Source organism: Danio rerio, chromosome 16 (genome assembly GCF_052040795.2).
Source record: "Danio rerio strain M-AB ecotype USA chromosome 16, GRCz13ab, whole genome shotgun sequence".
NCBI classification, from domain to species: domain Eukaryota; kingdom Metazoa; phylum Chordata; class Actinopteri; order Cypriniformes; family Danionidae; genus Danio; species Danio rerio.
In genome coordinates this window covers 32,081,258-32,104,000 of record NC_141036.1, presented here as the reverse complement: position 1 = coordinate 32,104,000, position 22,743 = coordinate 32,081,258, and the positions used below count along the sequence as shown (strand labels likewise).

The 22,743-nt window shown below is 34.3% G+C and overlaps 1 protein-coding gene across 2 annotated transcripts in view; it reads right to left on the bottom strand.

The window, feature by feature from the left end:
- Nucleotides 1-17,426, bottom strand: part of znf804b (zinc finger protein 804B) — a 229,156-nt gene extending 211,730 nt beyond the window's left edge. For both annotated transcript variants that reach the window (XM_087287146.1, XM_087287145.1), the window contains exon 1: nt 17,279-17,426. The gene's annotated coding sequence lies outside the window, so the exon portion shown is untranslated. The remainder of the gene's footprint in view (nt 1-17,278) is intronic.
- Nucleotides 17,427-22,743: the final 5,317 nt, after the last annotated feature.

The window sequence follows — 22,743 nt, the reverse complement described above, 5'->3', positions numbered from 1 at the left end:
GACAGACGAATCTTCACATTGATCCTTTGGGCCAGCCTGAACACCCGCCGATGACCTACTCAAACCAGCAGCTTTTCCAAGATGGACGTCCAGTGTTCTCCAGCCTCCAGCGCCTAGACAGCAGCTCTGCACACAAAGTTTGGCCAGAGAAGAAATGGTCGTGCCCAACAGAAACTGGTTTCTCTCAAGGTTTTTTTTCCCCCCTTCACTTTTGTCAATTGGTGAAGTTTAGATCCTCTTCGACGTCACGAGTCAGGACTGGCTTGCTTGGTTTGGGACTTGTGGAGCTGACCATTGATGGATTTACTCATCAGTCTTTGGACTTCCAGCAGTGAAAATTGAACCACACTGAACTGAACATTAATTATGAAAACCAGACTGACAGTTTCAATTTACTAAAACCTCTATGTTAAGCTGCTTTGACACAATCTACATTGTAAAAGTGCTTTAAAAATAACCATGAATTGAACTGAATTGAATTGGATCTAGGTCATAAAATTGGATGTCTGTTGTCGATTCTGTCTCTGTAAATTATGATAAACTAAATAAATTATGTAACTTAGAAAATAGAGAAAGTTGTTTTAAAAACAGACTTTAACAACCAAAACACAAAACGATGAGCACAAAAATCAGCTTCATCATCAAAAGACATAAAAAAGGAATTAGGAACAAGCCATTTTGGTGATTTTGTTCGGTAATCGTATCAACTATGAATAGGCGACATTAAACGAAAGCGCTGTTGTGTGCAGAACATTGTAACAAAGAGGAAAAATTAAACAGCTTAACTCAACACATGCAACTGTTCACAGAACGCCACAAAACACAATGTCTATAATGATTTTAATAACAAAAGGCACAGAAGATCGGCTAAGACTTGAAGGGAGGGAGTGCGTGTATGACTGTGTGCGTGTATGTGTATTTTAACAAGAAATCTTCCAGTGCCAGTCAAGAGACAAAGCCGATTTCTTAAATCTATCTGGCACATCTCTAGCTCAGCTTCCTGCCACAAAACTGCTGAGTTCTTGTGTAGATCTCCTTGACATTGCATTATCTCTCATTCTTACAAAGGATATGATGATATAACGAATGAAAATATGAATTAGTGCGTGCTACATTCAGTGTTGCTGTGTGGTAAATGACTGTGTTTGTTAGTGTGCGCTCGTGTTGAAGAGGTTGTGGGAAGGCTGTTAGGATTTATTAATATTAGTGGAAGAGCAATGAGGCCTAATGTGACAGGAGGCGATAGGAAGAAAAAGTAAATGTCAGCCCTTGTTCTCACTTACCCATAATGCACTACTCATCTCCGAAGCGACAGAGTCTCATCTATAATGCACAGCAGATTGAACAGTTTCTCTCACACACATAACTGTCCCTGGACTATCTTCCTTGTTCATTCATAGTTGGTTTGCGATGAAAGGTCCATTCATAGTCTATTTGCAATGATCAAACCTACACTAGATAAAACAAATTTCTGTTTAACTGTTGCTAGTCTGAAGGACCAAGAGTGCCAGTTAGAATTAAAATGAGTATAAATAAATCACAATTTAAATGGACGATTAATATACAAATAAATAGACATATTTAAATGTGTTTATTTAAAGTGTTTTTAAATTTCATTTAATGAAGCAATAAATGACTTTGTTGTATTATTTGTATTATTATTATTAAGCATTAGCAAATAGTGAATTCATTATCCGTTAAGCATAAACTCTAAATTAATAAACGTTAGTAAGCAGTTTATAACTGCAGCTACAAATGCTGTATTCTTGACTTATAACTACATTTTAAATGTGCTTAATAATTGTATTTTCATACTTAGTAAATGATTTATTTTCATTACTAAATTATGTGGCTTATTATTCAGGCATATATTAATGGTTACTATGTATGTTAATAAATGCTTTATTAACTCAACTTCACCTAGTTTTGTGACCTAATCTAAAGTGTGGACTATTCATGCTTTATAAATCCTTTATAAATGACAAATAAAGGCTCAGTTAAATTCTAAACAGGAAGAATGACATTATTTATTCCTATTTAATTAAAGATACACAAATGAAACTGTACTTCAAATAAAAAATAAATCTTTGCAACCTGATCTAAAATAACATCACTGTAGAGTTTAAACATTACATTATTACATTGTTTAATTATTATGTTGTTGTTTTATCCAGTTTTGTTGTATTTTGACACTCCTGTTATTCAGCAATGTTTAAACTTTACAGTAATTTTACATTTTAGAAAAGATTGAAAAAGATTATAGTTCATTTGATTCTGAGCCTTTATTTTTCATTTATAAGGGATTTATAAAGCATAAATAGTCCTCACTTTAGATTAGGTCACAAAACTGCATGAAGTTGAGTTAATAAAGCATTTATTAACATATTAGTTGACTATTAGTATATGCCTGAATAATAAGATATATAAATGTTAATTTCAATAGTTTATTAATCATTTACTTACTCATTCTGAATGATCCTAAAAACCCTCAACTACTCTTAAGTACAACTGGTTTGTAAATAAAGCGATACTTAATTTAGTAATGAAAAATTAATCATTTACTAAGTATGAAAATACAATTACTAAGCACATTTTAAATGTGGTTATAAGTCAAGAATACAGCATTTGTAGCTGCAGTTTTAAACTGCTTACTAACGTTTATTAATGTTGAGTTAATGCTTAATGGATAATGAATTCACTATTTGCTAATGCTTAATAAATGATTTATAGTGTGTAGTTATTAAAATAACTTTTAAACTTATAAATAAATAGAGAATTTTATAAATGTGTATTTAATTGATGTTTTAAAAACTAAATAATTAAACAATCAAAAGTATGTAGCAAAAGGAAAAGAAAAGCAAGTGGCAAATAGAGAGAGAAAAGCATTTGGTTTTCTCTGTCCAGTGACAGTGCGGGTTTCATTTACAAGCGAAAGAGGGTTTTGTTCGACCTGAGGCTAAAGTTGATTGGTTGCGCCTACATGTGGACTGTCCAATGGCTTTTTTTTTTTCAACTTTATTTACTTTCAACTCGAGAAAAGAACTCTTCAACTTAATTCTAGTAAAGTCCAGAGTTGAAGTTTAGTTCAGTTCAGCATGGTTTAAATTTCACTGCTGAAAGTCCAAACACTAAAGAGCAAATCCATCGATGCGCAGCTCCACAAGTCCCGATCTGAGCAAGTCAGCGACAAGGAAAAAACTTCACTAATTGACAAAGTGAAGGGAAAAAAAACCTTGAGAGAAACCAGGCTCAGTTGGATACGATCATTATCCCTCTGGCCAAACTTCCTGTGTGGAGCTGCAGTCTAGGCGCCAGAGGCTGGAGAAGCTAGACGTCCATGGTGAACTGCAGGTGTGAGTAGGACACCAGTGAGGGGTTAGGCTGGCCCATAGGATTAATGCAAAGACTCGTTTGACATTGTGATCTTTCAGGAATCAATCTCATGCACTCCATTCCTCCATGACCACCACAGCATCAGCTCAGGATACGGTCTAGTCCAGGATTATAGATACCTTGGCATTAAAGGTGTGAACTTACACTGGTCTCACGTAGGGTTGTAACGGTATGAATTTTTCACGGTATGATAATCGTCTAAAACAATACCACGGTTTGACGGTTTCGCGGTTTACGGTATGTTACAAATGTTACAAAATAATAGAACAGTGAAGCAAATTTGACTTTTTTCATATAATATATTTTTAGTTACTATAAACAACACCACTTACAATGAACAAATAAGAAAATAATAAATAATGTGTCAAAGTCCAAATAAAGTCCAAATAAACATGGTGCAAATCCTCAGTAAAAAAATAGATATAAATATTTACTATACTATAAATAGTTACATAACGAAACTAGATTCAATATGGAACATCCTTAGGTTCTATGTGCCAGCATGGATTTGGATGTGGTTGTATGCAATGCAGACAAACAGCTGCATCTTCATTTGCGTCTTTTGAAAACAGCAAGAGCAGCAGTTCGTCTTTGCTGTGTCACTGTTTTGTCATGTTTCTGTGCTGCTGTGCATGCAAAAGTACTTAGTATGAGAATTATTTCATGCAAAACTTTTTTTTTTTGCGTTTTATTTAGCCGCGCATAAATGTATGCCTATCTCTCATTCCGTGTTGTTCAAAAAGCTTGGTCCACAAACAAAAGCGAAACCTATGCTTATTGGTTGTGATATAGCGAGTTTGAACCAATCTGGGCATGGAGGAGGGACAATGCATCAATGTATCATGTCTGATTTGTCCGGAGACACAGTGACGAGCGTTTCTTTGTCAAATCTGCGTTGTCAAATTTTGATGACGTAACCGCACTGATTCCGGAGCCTCTGAAAGTCCGCGAATGTTATGTGATACATCACTGGAAAGCTGAGATTCTCTTCTTTATGCCAATCTTTGAATTGTATGAATCGGATCAGCGGATCAAAAGTTATTAAACATTTAAGAACAATACTTATTTTTAGCCGCGGGCGGCTGTCTCTGTCTTTAAGGGTTAAAACCGTTGATATGCAATTGTTCATGGTATGATAATCGTGCACGTTCAAATCGTGGTAAACCGTCATACCGGTATATTGTTACAACCCTAGTCTCACGGTTCAGTTCAGTTACGATTATCATGCCATCAATTCAGTTTAATTCGATCTCTCGGTGCATCACGGTGCATTGACGATATTTTGACAATACACGGTTTTATATTTTCTTTACAGCACAGCAACTCTTGTTTTAAAATATATAAATATATTCTATTTGTAATACAACATGAGCATTTATTGCAAAAAAAACTAATTTAAATATCCTGCTCGCTTTCTGAGCCTTGTCGATTGGTCACACGCTCAACAGAAAGAGCTGCGATTGGCTCTAATGCTCTTGCGCTGTTCACCGATGAGTGTCACTGATAAATGGCTATGCAGACATGAGCTCATGTCTCTATACAGAAGTATCGCTGTAACAGCCGAGAGAAGGAACATCACGCTAGCAGGTCAAGTGGGCCACAGTGAAAGAGAGAAATGGGCTGCGTCCGAAACCGCCTACTAGGTACTGCATTTGAATTTAAACTTACTCTTCGACCATTAGAAAAGTACGTTCTATACAGTATGAATGTGAAAAGCATGAACGGAATTCGGACATACAGTATTACATCCGCCATTTTTTCATGGTCATGTGACCTACCTGTGTCAGTTGCATTGCTTCAGTCCCATTCATGAATTTTCTCTAGGGGCACCATAGGATAGCACAGCGTGCATGGAATGCGCACTTCAGAATCTTGCTAGAGGTAGTAAGTCATCCGGGTATTTATCGCATACGCATTTTCGAATTCTATAAATTCACACATACTACACAACTCACATACTGATTTTAGCGTACTATATAGTATGAAAGTATGTGGTTTTGGACGCAGCCATGATGTTTACTTTCATTTTCTCAATAGAAGTGAAATACAGGCTTCTGCTTTAAGTGTCAGTAAAGGACTGTGCAGCAAAAACTTATGCAGTGAAATTGTGCACAGTTACTGCAAGTAGTTGGAGCGTTGTAAATACTCGCGCTCACCACCCTCACTATAGTAAGCTACGGCGACATAGTACTTATGAGATAAATGACGTCAGTACATAATAACCAGTTATGATTATTATTGAACCTATACCAAATTGTTCGCCTCTGCATCGTAGTGCACCGAAGAAACAATTAATTTTGACACCCCTACTAGGCATCATATCTCCACAGATCTTGGATTGCATCAATGGCACTGAATAGTCTCTAGGGGCCTCAGGATGTGTCTCCCTGGGTGGAAATAGAGAACCAAGGTAACGTATTGTGTGTATGCTTTACTTAAAATTTAGGTCTTTAATCTAGTTTTGAACAACAGAGTGTTTCTGAGCCTTGGACATTATCAGGAAGGCTATTGCAGAGTTTAAGAGCCATAAATGAGAAGGCTTGACCTCCTTTACTTGACTTCTAGGTACTACCAAAAGCACTGAGTTTTGAGATATTAAAGAGCAGGTTGGATTGTAGCAAGACAAATGGTTTGTTAAATAAGCAGGAGCTGGATTACTTAAGCTTTATAGGTAAGAAGCAACATTTTATAAATCAATACTGAACTTAACTGGCAGGCAGTGTAAGGAGGATAAAATCTGGGTGATATGATAAGAACATGTTAAGAACTCTGGCAGCTGCATTTTGTACTAGCTAAAGTTTATTAATAGAGGATGCAGGGCAACCAGCGAACAGAGCAATACAGTAATCCAGCCTAAAAGTCATAAAAGCATCGACTAGCTTTTCTGCATCTGAGATGGATGGCATACTTCGTAACTTAACAATATTTCTCAGATAAAAGAAGGTGGTTTTAATGGCATGGGAGATAGGATTTTCAAAAAGTTAAGTTGCTGTCTAATATAACACACAGCAAAAGCATGTAGCAACAGGAAAAGAAAAGCAAGTGGCAAATAGAGAGAAAAAAATTAATTTGTCAAATGATCTACAAATATACATTTTTATTGTTTGATTAATTAGCATTTTAAAACACAAATTATATAAACTTTTTTTAATTGTCTATTTATTTATACATTTACAAGTTCTTTTAAATGCACTGATATATTGCTTCATTAATTGACATTTAAAAATACAGTTTAAATAAACATTTAAATGTCTATTTATTTGTTCATTAATTTTCTATTTAAATTGTGATTTATTTAAACACATTTTAAGGCTTCAAATGACTAAATGTAAATGTAAATTGATAATTTGACTCTTTATTTTGTTTCTAACCAGCACTCCTGGTCCTCCATATGCTAGACAATATTTTAGGGGAAATTTGTTGTGTAGCTCATTATTTATTGGTGTTTCTTCATTTATTTATGCTTTGAATTGCTTTATAGAACCTCCATAACGTTTGATGTTGAAAATGTAACACTTGTTTTTAATAAAGTTTATTTATTTATTCTTCAGATTTTAAGTGTATAGTGCAGCACTTAAACACCAATTATTTATCTTGGCATCTCTTTTCTCTGTCTGTGAAACAGATCTTGAGAAAAAAACAAATAAAAAGTAAAGAGAAAAAAAAATGATTAAATAAAAAATATATTTTTATAGTTCTTTCAAAAGTAAATATGTCACATTATTTACTCAGGTGGTTTCAAACTCATATTACATTGTGAAAGATGATTGTGGATGTTAATATCCTAGCTGCTCTTTTTTTTATTAGAATGTGAATAAAGTTTGAGACTGTTGTTATTAAAACGCTCAGCTGTTTCTAATTTAAAGATGTCAGTCAATGGTAAGGTTGTCCACTGTTGAGCAGTTACAGAACATACATATTAAACCTTTAAAAAAATCTAACATTTTAAAAGCATTCAAAATACTCATCTAAGATCCTAATATGAACCAAAGAATGATTCAATGAATCATATAATTCAGTAAATCTCTACTGGCCAATTGAGTTAAGGTAAAGAAATCATTTGGACCAATATTGTGAACAGAGCTAACTATTAATCAAGAGTTCTCAGACTGATGGTCATGTTGATACTTGTACTTTGGTTTCTTAGTTCATTTGATCCAGACCAAAATGACTCACAAAACCAACAACTAAACGTTTTTTTTATGACATACACATTGTGCAACTGAATTTACTGAACTTGTAAAACAAAGGTGTGTGGTGAGCTGTAGTGCTCATTGTTTGTGGATAGATCTAACACTTGATGAGAGCTTCCAAAATATGTAAGGACTCAAATTGGAGTTATGAATTCCTCTGTCATACACACAAATAAAGATCTGCTGCAAGAAAATATGCTTCTGACTCTGTATTTAATTGTAACAGGTAACATTGCAACTCTGACTGGAAATTATTAACAGGAAAACCAATTGGACTTATAAAAGTAATTGCAATAGTATATCAGTAATACTAAAATATAGCATGAATAAAAAAAATAAATAAAAAAAAAAAATATATATATATATATATATATATATATATATATATATATATATATACATATATATATATATATATATATATATATATATATATATATATATATATATATATATGTATCGGCAGGTTATTTTCTAGCTTCTATTCTTTTAGGTCAAAGAGTTAGGTATTTTAAAAGTCTCTTTTAAAAGTTAAACTTTTCCTGTCGGATTCTTACAATATGATACCCTTGGATTAAAAGATAACGTTTTCACAGTTTTTTGATTATTGCTCAATAACAAAAACTTTTTCCTCGCTTTGACACAATATATTTCATTTTGAGAAACATTTATAATATTTTAAAGAAGAAAACATGTCTGGCTGAATAATGTAAATAATTGACTTCTGCTGTCTTCATTTATTTCAAAAACACTGATTTCTTTACAACTTGCATCTTTTGAGATTGTTTCTGTTGGAGATACAGTTGTCCTAAAAAACAAAACAAAAAAATTAAAGAAAAAAAATCTTACACATACCTTAGGAACAGTAACAGTGCTCTCTTTGTCTGTGCAATACAAATTTTTTTGCACCAACAAATGAAAAAGATATTTCTCACTATAAATTGCATGTCCAAATAAAAGGGCCAGGTAGTTAAATCTCGAGCTGCTATCATGATTATGGGAATTGTGGGACTCTCAGGAGATTGAAGTGGAAGCATCTCAGCTGTCCATTAGGAATTTCCCATCTGGACACAAACCCAGCACAGCTGCAAAATCTCAGCCCATGGAGGAGTGAGGAGGGGGCAGATGAGGTGAATTTAGAGGGATGCTGTGATTAATTGTATTTTGAATGACAAGACAGAAAAATGACAAAGAAAGGGAGGTGACATCAACAAGGGTACGATACATCTTGCTCACAAACGCCTCTATTAATCAGTGCTTCTCTTTTTATTATAAAGTTACAAGAAGGAGCTTGCTCGTCCAAGGACATTTAAGCAGCTGCTTTTCTAACTACGCCTTTATTATAAATACAATTAACTTTTTGATAAAATATCTCCATTTTCAAATATCTCCATCAACCTGCTGTTGACCTGTATGTATCAGGGATCTGAAATGCACCTTTATTTAGCATCATACACTAGGGCTGTACAATATATCTTTTCAGCACAGATATCGTCAAGTGCTCATTCACAATATGCACATCCCAAGACATGCAATGTTGCAATCATTTGCATGTGTTTTTGAGAGCTGTGACTGTATAACAATTTTTAAAAATGTTTAGCCATACGAAATTGCTTTGTTTGTAACTCTAATAATGATTAATTTGATTGAATTAGTTTTATTATTCAATTACTGTAGCTGATTACCATAGAACACTGTTTATTTAAATGATATATGTGTCTTTATTGTATTTATAGGTTGTTTATCATATTATATCCAAATGCACTCCCCTGCAGAATCATCCCAATCAGCCTAAAATGATCATTTTTTTCCAAATAGAGATTTTCAAGTCATCTGGTGAAATTGTATTCATATTGCAATATACTGTATATCTGTCACGGTCACCAGCATTCCAGTCTGCGCGGATCGCTGGTACACACACAGATCGCTAACGGACTACAAATCTGCCATTTTAAGGGCTACAAGTTCAAGTCATGCACCACACACACACCAGTTCCTGATCCCATTTGATTACACTCACACAGTAGAAGCCGTTTAAAAACTAATTAGTTGGACTATTTATACAGCACACAAACACAGAATTTGAGTACTGTTTAGCTGTTGCTGTCTTTCTGTCCGCATTTTTCCTTGTTGGACTGTTTATCGTGTTTTGATTCTTTGCTGCCTGCCTTAAACTTGTGCCTGTCTTTAGATTACTCTCTTGGATCATCAACTGCACTGTTTATGCTGGTTTTCAACCCCTGCCTGTCTGACCATTCTCATTATAAAGCTGCATTTGGAATTACCCCTGTCTGTATAGCATCCATACGCAGCAATAACACATAATAACAAGATATCGCAATGTTAGATTTTTCCAATATTGTGCAGCCCTATAATACACTCTTGATCAAATCAACAAAAACCTTTTAACAAAAAAAATTTTATATCTGGTGCAAGCGGGAATTAAATCTTGAGGTGCATACTAGAATTAATCTATAACCAATTAAAGTGAAGTTAACACATCATTTTAGTTAAAAAACAGATACATCCAAGTTTAAAAAAAAAAGATGGAGAGCTTTGATTTAATCGTTAAAAGACTCATTATTACCAGGGCAACTCTTTGCTTAAGGCCAATATAAGGCAAAAATATTATCAGGCATTCCATAATATTGCAAATAAATTAAGCCAAAAATTAATGGAGCTTTGTAGCAATATAAAAATCCAGTATTCAAACAATGCTTAAAGAGATAGTTTACCACAAAAAGAAAATGTAACCAAAATTTACTGTTTTTACTATTTACTTAGTTTCCTTTTTTTAAACACAGATCTTTTGAAAAAAGCTGAAACAGTTTTCCATATGTCACACGATTTCTGAAACATCTCACTTAAAATGCAAAACTACACCCCAAATCTCCAAAACCAGAAGCTATTTCTTAGCATTCAATTGCATAAAACACTTTTATTTAAAACACTACACAATTCTCTACCTAAAACACAAACATCTAATAGGAACTGACTTGCTTTCTTTTTTTAAACAGAACCAATCAAAATGTCACACTTATTCACCAGATCACACACACTTACTGTTTAAATGTGGAAGAGCTAATTTCAAATGTTTAGCCATACAATGTGGAAGCGCCAAATGTTTTATTGCAGTACAGGCTCATAAATAGGTCAAAGGCTGTTCTGATCCAAAAAGGAAAAAAAAAAAAAACCGGTTTGCCACCCATCCATATTTGTAGTTTTGCACTTAATCCCATCTTTACCTTTTCTAAATTTTAAATAAAGTACCTGTTCCCCCTCTCAGCAGTCAACGGTCACTGTAGAACATTATATTGATAGATATAAGCCTATGAAATACCAAAGAGCTTTAGATTTAGAACAACAGTGTTTACATGATATATTCAAACATTTACTACTATGAAAGACGTGTTTGCCATTTGATGCAAATTCTTCATTCTGATACGTTTATGGCATTGTGAATTCGATGTTACATTTTGAAGCAGATGTGAGGCATTTTGCATTTTGTGGGTGCAGTTTTGAGAATTGTGTCTAGAGTTTTGGGGGGAATATGTAACACTGTTTAAAAAAAATGTGTAATCAGTTGGGGAAAAAGTTAAACAGCAACCAAAAATAATAAAAAAAAATTGTTAAACCTTACTTGTAATTAACATTAAAACTGTCAAAAGAATGAACCCTGATTCCAGAGATAAATGAAATATTATCACATTAGACATTCTCTCCCCATAGTTGTCCATAAGGAAACAGCATACAGCAAAAATATACATTAACTTGCTTCAACAAATTTGTCAAGTTTCACATTTTCTGCTGTCAAAAAAATTATTATAATAATTCTGCTGAATCTTAATCTTTTCTTCATAAAAAAAAAACACCACGTTAAACTTTTTTTCAGGTTAATAGTTACAAAAAAATACTATGGAAGTCATTGGTTAAATTTTTCAAAAAATAACCTATTTTGTGTTTTTGGTGTTGTGTTTTTTTAAGTTTTGGGTGTACTATCCCTTTAACTTGAACCTAAGTTGATTAGAACAATCTTGTTTCTTTAAATTAAATCAATCAAATAAATTAAAGATGCAATCAAAGATGTATAGAACTCTCCAAGCCATACAAATAATTATTATATTTTTCAACAGAAAATAAGTAAATAGTCCAAAGCAACAACAAACCACACATATTCTTCAGATAAGTCTATGATGACCTGAAATTCAACAGCTGGCCATTCATAATCTTCTACTGAAAAAGCAGCAGGAAGAGATTGATCCACCATGAAAGCAGGTTTATACGTGTATGGAGCGTGAGAGGTTCACGTCCGCCTGACATTAATGTTAACATTTGTGCATGACATGATAATCTAATTATGTGTGATGTATTCGATAAGCATAACAAGACATCCTTGAAGATGGGCACGGTAGAATCGACCAATCAAAGCACAGAGGAGAAAGGGTTTGTGAATGTCAAGCAGAACAGATTGCACAAAGGGAGCTTACCTAAAAAACAGAGCAGCTGTTCAAAATATTGTGAATATTGTGTGTGTTTGACTGAGTGTTGGCTTGTTTGTTTATTTGACAATACAATAAAAGTAAAAACATACATACATACAGTTGAAGTCAGAATTATTAACTAAAAAGAAATGGAATTAAGACATGTGGAATATGTATATATTAGTGGCATTGTTGAACTAAACACCACGATTAAACTATTACTGTCATATACAGAAGGACTTTTTGACATACTTTCCGACAAGATCCACACACATGGCTGTCAGTAAAGGACTGCACACACACACACACACACACACACACACACACACACACACACACACACACACACACACAGACACACAAACACACAGACACACAGACAAACACACTGAAAGATGAAAAGTTCTTACTCCTTATTTGCGTCTAATACCCCAGTGTGTCACGGGAAATGGATGAAATTTTTGTTAGTTAAATATACATCCATGCTAAAGTATCAAGGTGAAAGTCATCATAGCTTGCGTAGAACAGACCCAGCTCCCAAACCAACTTTGAGAACAGATTAACGTTGATATTTTTATATTGCGCTATAAAAGTCTAACGTTAATGCAGCACGTTAACGCAGATAATGGCCCATTACTAATATTGAATATTTGTATATACTGAAATTATGAGAAAATGTGGATTTGATTTTTCCTTCGAATTGATTTGCACAAAATATTTGAAAACTTACGAACGGTCCATTTTCAAGCCAGAATGGGCTGTAAGCAGATTGTATAAATGCATACATATCTATGAGAGTGAATGAATCACTACATGGATTGATAAAGTGTTATCATTAACCTAATTTTTAAAAAGCTATTGAAAAACAATGGTAAAAGTCCGTTTTCGTTTAACTATGTGAATGTGTGATCATCAAAGTGTGTCTAGTGAATTAGCTATCATAACTCAGCATCACAAATTTATCTAAAAATCAACCAAATACTTTTTTGGACTTTAAAGTTAAAGAATAATTGTGTAGAAGTACATTGAATTAAACTTAAATGTCTTTCCGAAAAAAGTGATAATTAAAGGATGGTGAAACATAAAGATGAGCAATTCCATGCAAATGTCAACCTTGCCATGAAAAACATTTTGTATTTCACCAAAATAGCAACCCCCTTTACAAGTTTTTTTTTTTTTTTTGTATTTTACAGTAAAAATGTCACATCGAAAAACAAGCTTTTTCCACATAAATGCAAATATGTCAACTAAAATAAAATACATTTTTGATCTATAGAGAGCCAACTCTAATCCTTTTGATTAGTTTTATTTATTTGGGTTGTGCAGTTTAATTCACAGAATTTCTACAAAGTATGTTGTTTACTGCAAACTCATCAACTTTTTTGGTCACATCCATAAAGCATGATTATTTCCATTTAAATCTGAAAAAAAAAAAAATTCTGATCCCATAACTCTGTGATTAGTTGTTTTAGGAAAAATAAACAATTTCAATATATTGTTAACATATACTATGTGAATTTATGTTTTTAATTTTTACAGCAAATGTCACATCTATAACGCTGGAACTGCTCATATTTATAATGACAATTAATAAATTGTCTTTTAATTCATCTGCAAATGAGTCTTGTTCTAAATATGCCGAACTTTTTCTTACCATCACATGAAATTACATTATAATGGATGTCATTATTTTTTGCTTAAAATTAATAAACAAATAAATTGATAAGGATACATTTAAATGGGGGAACCATCAAAGCAGCAAAACGTCAATACAGAGACAAGGTAGAGGGTCAATTTAACACCAATAACGCAAGGAGCATGTGGCAGGGACTTAATTACATCACGGACTTTAAAAGTAACAAACCCGCCACTGTAAACATTGCTGCATCTCTCCCGGACGAGCTCAACTCGTTCTATGCACGCTTTAAAGCCTAGGACAGCGTGTACACACTGTGTGCTCCCGATACGGAAATCGCCAGCATGCTCTCTGTTTCTGTGACAGACGCAACAAGATCTTTCCGTCACGTAAACCTCCGTAAAGAAAGGGGCCCAGATGGCATCCCTGGACATGTTCTTAAAGCATGCGCACACTAGCTAGCGGGAGTTTTCACATTCTCACGACATCTTTAACCTCTCGCTCTCTAGATCTGTGGTTCCCACATGCTTTAAGACAGCTACTATTGTGCCCATACCGAAATCAGCTAAAACCACATGCTTGTATGACTGGTGTCCGATTGCTCTGACACCCATCTTCAGCAAGTGCTTTGAGAAGCTGATTTAAAAGCTCATCTGCTCTGTACTGCCCGCTCACACTGACCCTCTGCAATTTGCATACAGGAATGACTGCTCCACTGATGATGCAATTGCTTTCACCTTGCACACTGCTCTGTCCCAACTGGAAAACAAAAACACATATGTGAGAATGCTGTTTGTGGACTACAGCTCAGCATTCAACACCATAGTACCTTCCAAGCTGGTGGTGAAGCTCCAGGCTCTGGGTCTACACAGCTCTCTGTGCAACTGGATCCTGTACTTCCTGTCAGGCAGACGCCAGGTAGTCAGAATGAACAACATTATCTCATCCACAGTGATCTTCAACACTGGTGCTCCACAGGGTGTTCTCAGCCCACTCCAGTATTCCCTGTACAAACATGACTGTACAGCCAAACACAGCATCAACGTCATCGTTAAATTTGCTGATGACACGACGGTGGTGGGCCTGATCACCGATAATGATGAGACGGCCTACAGAGAAGAGGTGCAAACTCTGACGTAGAGGTGTCAGGAAAACCACCTCTCACTCAACATCAGCAAAACCAAGCTGGTGTTGGATTTCATTCAGGAGAGAGAAGAGAGAACACACCCCCATCACCATCAATGTGACACCAGTGGAGAGAGTCAGCACGTGTCTTGGAGTACACATCACTGAAGATTTGACATGGACTGCCCACACAGACGCAGTGCTGAGGAAGGCACAACAACGCCTCCTTTTCCTCAGGCGTCTCAGAAGGTTTGGAATGAGCCCTCAAAACCTCCGCTCATTCTACACCTGCACTGTGGAGAGCATCCTGTCTGGCTGTATTACCACCTGGTATGGGAATAGCACCAGCAGCAATCTCAAAGGCCTACATAGGATTATGCGAACTGCTGGACACGAAGAAGGAGGTGAGCTTCCGTCCCTCCAGGACATCTACACCAGGCGGTGCATGAGGAAAGCCAAGAGAATCATCAGCGACTCCAGCCACCCAAGCCATAGACTTCTCTCAGCTACCCTCAGGCAGACTTTTTCTGCAGCATCCTGTCACACTAGCCAACTGAAGGAAAGCTTCTTCCCTCAGACTATCAGGCTGATGAACACTTAACACACCCCACACAGACTCTTTCATACCCCTCACTGCACACTATCAATATATAGCATGCACTGCACTTTAACCAATCCATACTTGAAACAATACTGCCTACAACTATGGGTACACCTATTCATTGTACATATTGCTGTCAATTTAACATAGTCCTGTTTTTTTTTTTTTTTTTTTTTTAGGAGTATGCTGTTGTATTTTTCACTGTCGTTGTATTTGTATCTGTATTTTGTATTGTCTGAAGCCAGGCACATAAGCTTTTCACTGATCATAGCACACATGTTGCTGATGATGTGACAATAAAAGTGATTTGATTTGAAAGCTGTATTATACTTGTATTGCTTTGATGCACGAAAACCTCTTTTCATCTCACCTAATTTTCCAAATTAAATCATCACATAAAAGAGCATGCATCATACAAAGATATTCTTACGTCATGACTAGCAATGTAATACCCCTTTTACCAAGAAAACATACCTCAGCATATGGAACACTAAACATTTCCATGACATACAACATCTGCTGCAAAACTATAAAACAACCTTGAAGGGAAAATTTATCAAAATTTATCATATTTATTTCTACTTCTTTATTTAATTCAAACAACCATTATAAAAATAAAAATGTAAAAGTTCACACTGTGTAAACATACAATCAGAGAATAATTTGGTCTACTTTTTTTTTTTTGATAAGGTCGCAGGGAGGGTCACAAAGTCTGCAACTAACCACATGCAGAGAGAAAGAGTGATACGCACAGCGAATGGGTAAGAGAGAGAAAGTGAGAAGGGTTGGGGGGGATGTAAAAAGAGGGAAATAATTACACTAATGGAGAGGAATTAGATCAGCACCATTTAGAGGAAAAAGCTGAGTAATTGAATTAATCGGGTTTTGAATAATTCCTCTTTCACTCTACCTATTTGCTCATTAAATGGATTTGCCATGGATAATTTAACCTTTTTCTGTCAAATCAGTCAATATGGTTGATATTTCAGTTTTACTGCTTTGGCACATCCCCCTTGTCAAAAAAAAAAAAAAACTAGTCTTATTTTGTCAATTAAAATAGTCAATATTGTAATAATTATGTTTTCTTTCTCTCCTCCTTCTCATTTTTCTTTTGGGTTTTATCATATTAACTTGTTGCCAAATTCCACCCACAGCCCACAGATATATTGCTAGAATAAATACAAGTTAGTAATTTTGTGTTTATTTAACACTGGGAGCGTATTTTCAGTGGATATAGGTTATGATACGTTACAATGGCATTGCTCCATATTGGCTGGATTCCACCACCCTCATTCTCATCTGCTATTGTCTGTCTCATTGTTCTATTGTTTCTTTCCTCTGCCATACACACATGCGGAGACACACAAGTCTGCACACAAGCACACACACATTTAGTCCCAGCGGGAACAGTCAGATGTTTCAGTTGCCCATGCACATCTGTGATACCTTGTAAACATGAATATTCTTTGTATACCTGACATGCCTCTGTCTCCCATTCTCTAAATCCAATTCAACTCAATTAAGCTTTACTGGCATGCATGATAATTGGAGAACAGACTCGGAAAAGCACACCCTTTTCAAAAGGAATAGGCCTATATACAATTTTTTTCAGCAAATCCAGAGAACCAACGAAAGTAAGTGTATGCTAAATAAATTTACTATAAAAAACATGGTTAAACTATGGTTAGCGTAGTACAGCCTTGTGTTAGGCCATGGTTAAATTGTGTTTGGTTTATTTAAAAAGCCATGCTTAATTTGTGTTTACCATGTTTTGTTTTGTTCATTTGTTTGTTTGTTTTGTAGAAGTTTATCAAAAATTACAATTTATATGTGATAATTATTTGCTTACATCGCTTTAAAGTTGTAAGATGAGGAGTGACGTTGATGTTGGTGATCTTTTCAAAAATCCAAAGCATATTCAGGTCGTCGGTCTTTGAAAATCACATCTTCCGTCACTGAAATCTGGCGTAATTAAAAGTGTACAGGTGTGCACCTGCACCCAAGAACGCAAGAGGAGAGAACTATGCCAAATCAGTAGAAGGAGGAGCGAACGATGAAAAGTGATTCTCCTTTTGCAATATCTCTGCAAATCTCAAGGGGTCGCTCTCTACACTTTTAGAACAACTGAACAAAACGTAACACAGTTTCTTATTTATGTTAACATTTTGTAGTATTGTCATTTTCCTTGCTGATCATGATAAAAAAATAAAATTATTTTATTCATTATAAAAGAAATCTTAAGGACAAAGTCAAGATTTGTTTTCCATTTATTCTTATTGCTCTTATTATTGTGACGTGGCTTGAGTTGCTTTTAAATCTAAAATATGCACCTAAAATGGGATTTAAATAGTCATTTAAGAAAGATGAGTTATAAAAAACATACAATCACAACAATCAAAACATAAAATCACATACATTTACAACACAAACCCACACATTAACTGAGAGTTTGTGACAGTTTTAGTCTTTTGAATTTTGAATAAAACTATATTATTTTCTCAATAAAAGCAATCTTAGCACACACAGCAAAGTCTTCATTTCGGCTCAATTTAAAGGAATTAATTCCCTAATGTTTCTCCAAAGAATCTTTAAATGAAATTTCTTTAATAAAAACTTTTTTATCATAACATGAAAAACACTTTCAAAAATCATGTTAATACTGAAGCTAACCCCCAAAACAGCTATTAATTTGTTTGTCTCCCACATGGTCATCCGAAATAAGTCATTTTTATAATTTTTAAAAAATACTTTGCATACTGCATTTTTATAGAAGAGACACATAACATATAAAGTAGGCCCTTCAATGTATAAGAGCAGAAAGGTACTGTATACATATAGCTATGGTTAATGTAAAGGACAATTACTACAAGATAAAACATATTATCATTCATTAATTCGTTTTCTTTTGGCTTAGTCCATTATTTGTCAGGGGTTGCCACAGCGGGATGAACTATTCCAGCATGTGTTTTACGCAGCGGATGCTCTCCAGCCATAACCCAGTACAAGGAAATACCCATACACTTTTGCATTCACACACATGCTCATTCAGTGTGTTGAAGCATTTGGAGGAAACCCATGCCAACACGGAGAGAACATGCAAACTCCATATAGACATGCCAACTGGCCAAGTCGGGACTCGAACCAGTGCTAACCACAGAGCCACTGTGTCACCCTTAAAACATAATTTGATCGTTATAATTTACCAAAACATTAAAGAAGATTTTTAGATGTTGTCATCCCTGTGGTCATTCATATATTACAAATAAATTATGAATTGATTCGGTGAATCAATGAAGTCAACAATTGTTCAAGTGAACATAATTTTACTTATTTATAGTGGTTGCTGAATCCAGGATAAGCACAAGAAAGTATTGTTACCATCATAATAAACATGTCAACACACATCCTTCATCTACATTGTGAACAAACAACTTCATCTCAAGACTGAGTTTGTGACCACACATACATTATATACTGTAGTATGTGACAGGAATCTTGCCCTCCAGACTGTTGTGAACTTGCTGAGGACTGTTTTCTAAGAAATAAAGGTAATAATGTTGTAAATAATGGTCAGTTTCTACCACAGACCAATTGATTCTCTTCATGAGACCTCAATGTAGCATTAGAAACCATGTAAAAAAAATTTACTTTTTAATTTCTCCCAAAATGACGGTAACAACTGACTTCACCAAGGCCAAGTTTTCAGCTAAAAATGTCTTTACTTTTCTACTGAATATAAAAAATCACCTACATATTATGACCAGACTAAATTAACAGCAATTTCACTTTTTGTGTTTAATTTTGTTGTTTTATGGAGACAGAACTGATATGTTAACTGTTACAGAATTATTTTCAGCATGCTGTCCTTTTCACTCTTATAAATGACACATTTACTTATAAAGTTATACAGACTCATCAGACTTAAAGTAATTCAGTTGTTCATGCGGATTGTAAGGGGCGGTAAAAAATACATTACTTACTCCCATTTATTTAGTTTATATTAAAGTTGATATTTAGTTGCACCATGTTGGTGTTTCATAACATCTAATTTTTATGCAGTGTGTTGTTAGCCCAACGCTCAACCCCCAACCTGGAGGACGAAAAATATACATTATCAAAAAAATAATAGAAATAATAAATAAAATAAAAAAAATAAAATTACTACTACTAACAATAATAATAATAATAATAATAATAATAATAATAATACATGATGTGTCTGGGTAACTAAAACAGATATAATGCAATAAATTGTAACATAAATGGCAGTAAAATGTCATTTGTTAACTTTTGTGTGAATTTCGTGTGTCAGTTGCTTTGTCCTGAACATGTTTGTCTTTTTTTTTTTGACTGTATGTTTCCAATAATTTAGCAAAACTCAAAACTTGAAAAAATAATAAGTTAAAAAATAAACTTTATAAATAAAAAAATAATAATAAGTTAAAAAAATAAACTTTATAAATAAAAAAGAAAAAAATTATATTTAATCAAAAAGGTTTATTATTATCTTGGGTACTGAAATACTAGCCAAAATGCTGTTGTATTCCAAATATAGTATTTTCAGCATTATAATTTCCACAAATTATTAAAAAACAATTATTATTATTATTATTATTATTATTATTATCAATGATATAATACAATATAAATAATATTTTAAAAATCATTTAATTCCTTACAGTACACCACATCAGAATTTACTAGGTCACCAATCCACCAATGTATCTCCCACCAATGTATTTAAAAAAATAATGGGGGGAGATCTAATAAAATTAATTTTAATAAATTAATTTTCAATCAAGTAATCTACCATGTAATAGAAAAAGATTGTTAAGGAAGTAATTTTCTGCATAATATTTTGAACAAAAAGAAATTAAATCAGAATCAGAAAGAGCTTTATTGCTAAGATGTTCTGAATGGTTGCTAGGGTGTTTGAGTGATTGCCTAGGTGTTGTTAGGTGGTTGCTAGGGTGTTCTGAATAGCTGCTAAGGTGCTGCTAGGATGTTTTATGTGGTTGCAAGGGTGTTATTTTCCGCATAATAATTTGAACAAAAAGAAATTACATCAGAATCAGAAAGAGCTTTATTACCATGTATGTGCACACATACAAAGGGTTTTGTTACGATTGACCGGGCGGATGGAGGCAAAAAGTGTCACAGAAGCCACTGGTGAAAGTAAAGAGTGATTTATTTTACACAAAATAAAGACAAAAATTCAGCAAAAAGGTGAAAGTGACAAAATAACAATAAAAAAAATGAACTATACAAAATTTACAACGTATATACAGGGTTGTTCAGCTAAAACAATAATATAACTTGAACAAAATCTGTTTGCAATACTGTCTGACACAACACAACCTTCTCCTACAACTACCCACTTCAAGTGAATGTTTGGGGCCATTTTATAGTATTGGCCCCGCCCGTGGGTTCAACCATTTTACTGGTAGTAGGTTGACATGTAGACAAAAAAAAAATACATAAAAAGACATAAATTAATGCAAGTACAGTAAATGAATATGCATACAAAACTCAAAATACAACACAACAAATAACCAATACAAATTTAAACAACAAAACTGTGATTTTTATTTACTGACCAGGGGGTTGTGACCCTGATGATGTCATGGAAAATGGCTGCTGCAAAGTGAAGGCGGGAAAAACCTGTTTAAATGGCTTTTGAAAGTTAAACAGAGTTAGTCCTGAGAAATGGAAACTGGTAAGTATTTGTAAGCGCTCTATGTTTGGTTAATAAATGATGTTTAAAATAAAATGTGTTTGTGGTTATTTCAGTGTGAATGGAAAGATGATATGGCCTATTGTTTGACATGAAAGTGAGATTTTTACATAAACACAATGCTAATCTTGACAAAAAAAACAACATATACACATTACACAAACACACACATGCACAATACAAATAACACAAAGGTCCATGTTTAAAAGTATGTATTTTATGTATGAGTGCAATGTGATGTGTGTTTGTAAGTCACAGTGTATTTAGTTTTACACTGTGACAGGTTTGATTTAGTGACAGAGCTTCTACAGTGCAACAGAATTACAGAGACAGGACAAAAATCATATAATAAATATATATTTATATATAGAAGTAAGTAGTGAATGCAAATACACAAATTGACAAGTGTATGTACAGGTACAGTGTATTACTATATACAACATTATATGTGCAGCTACTATGTGCACATTGGCATGTAAAGTATGTTGTTAAAAAAAGTGTATATGTGTAAAAAAGTGTATAAAAAGTTGTGATGTATGTTTCACAATTACTATCATTATTCATTCATTCATTCATTCATTCATTCATTCATTCATTCATTTTCTTTTCAACTTAGTCCCTTTATTGATCTGGGGTCGCCACAGTGGAATGAACTGCCATTACTATCATTATATATTTAGGAATTCCCTATATCACAGGTCCCTGTGGATTGTCGCTTACCACAGTAGAATTGCTAAAAAAAGACGTATATTTAAAAAAATAATTATACAAATAAAAATATTGACGATAATAATAATAATAATAACAGGCAGCAAGGCTCAGTGGTTAGTACTGTCGCCTTACAGCAAGAAGGTCACTGGATAGGTCAGTTGGCATTTCTGTGTAGAGTTTGCATGTTTGCAATAAGAAATACACCACTGCGATATGGAGCACATTGTGGCAACACAGCCGAAACTAGTGTGCTCGAGATTTTGACATCTGTGTCCTCACAACAGCCTCTGCTCATACAAAACAAATGCAGGAATGTCTGAGGTGGAAACGCTCAGCCACAGAAGCCAGCAAGATGTTCTGACCGAAATCTGTTGTGCTCTGATGTCTATATATGTGAGTCAAAACTGTACCCGAACAGAGTAAGCAATTCCAGGTCTTCACATCAATTATGTAAGAAGATAACAGTCAGTAAACACTTCACACAACAAACACTGTATTCTCCTGATACCTCCATCTTCAAAAACATAACAATATGTGCAGATGAACTCCCGTGCTCATCAAGCTGTCAGAGAGTAACATGCCACCATGTTTCTCCTTATTTTTATTATGTAAATGCATTCCATCATGTCATTGTCGATCCCACTGTGAGCAAAAAATATCATCCGAGTGATTACTCTTCATATGCAATACTGCCATCACTCACTGTTTAGCAAGAGTTGATTAAAATGAGGGGGAAAAAAACATTCGGATGAAGTCACATTCTGTACCTAATTAAATAAAAAAAAGTTCGGATTTCAACACAGGAGGAAGAGAACGGGAAACGCTCTGGGTTGTGAGGTTTGGGTGAAAGGGACACGACCTTAAATATT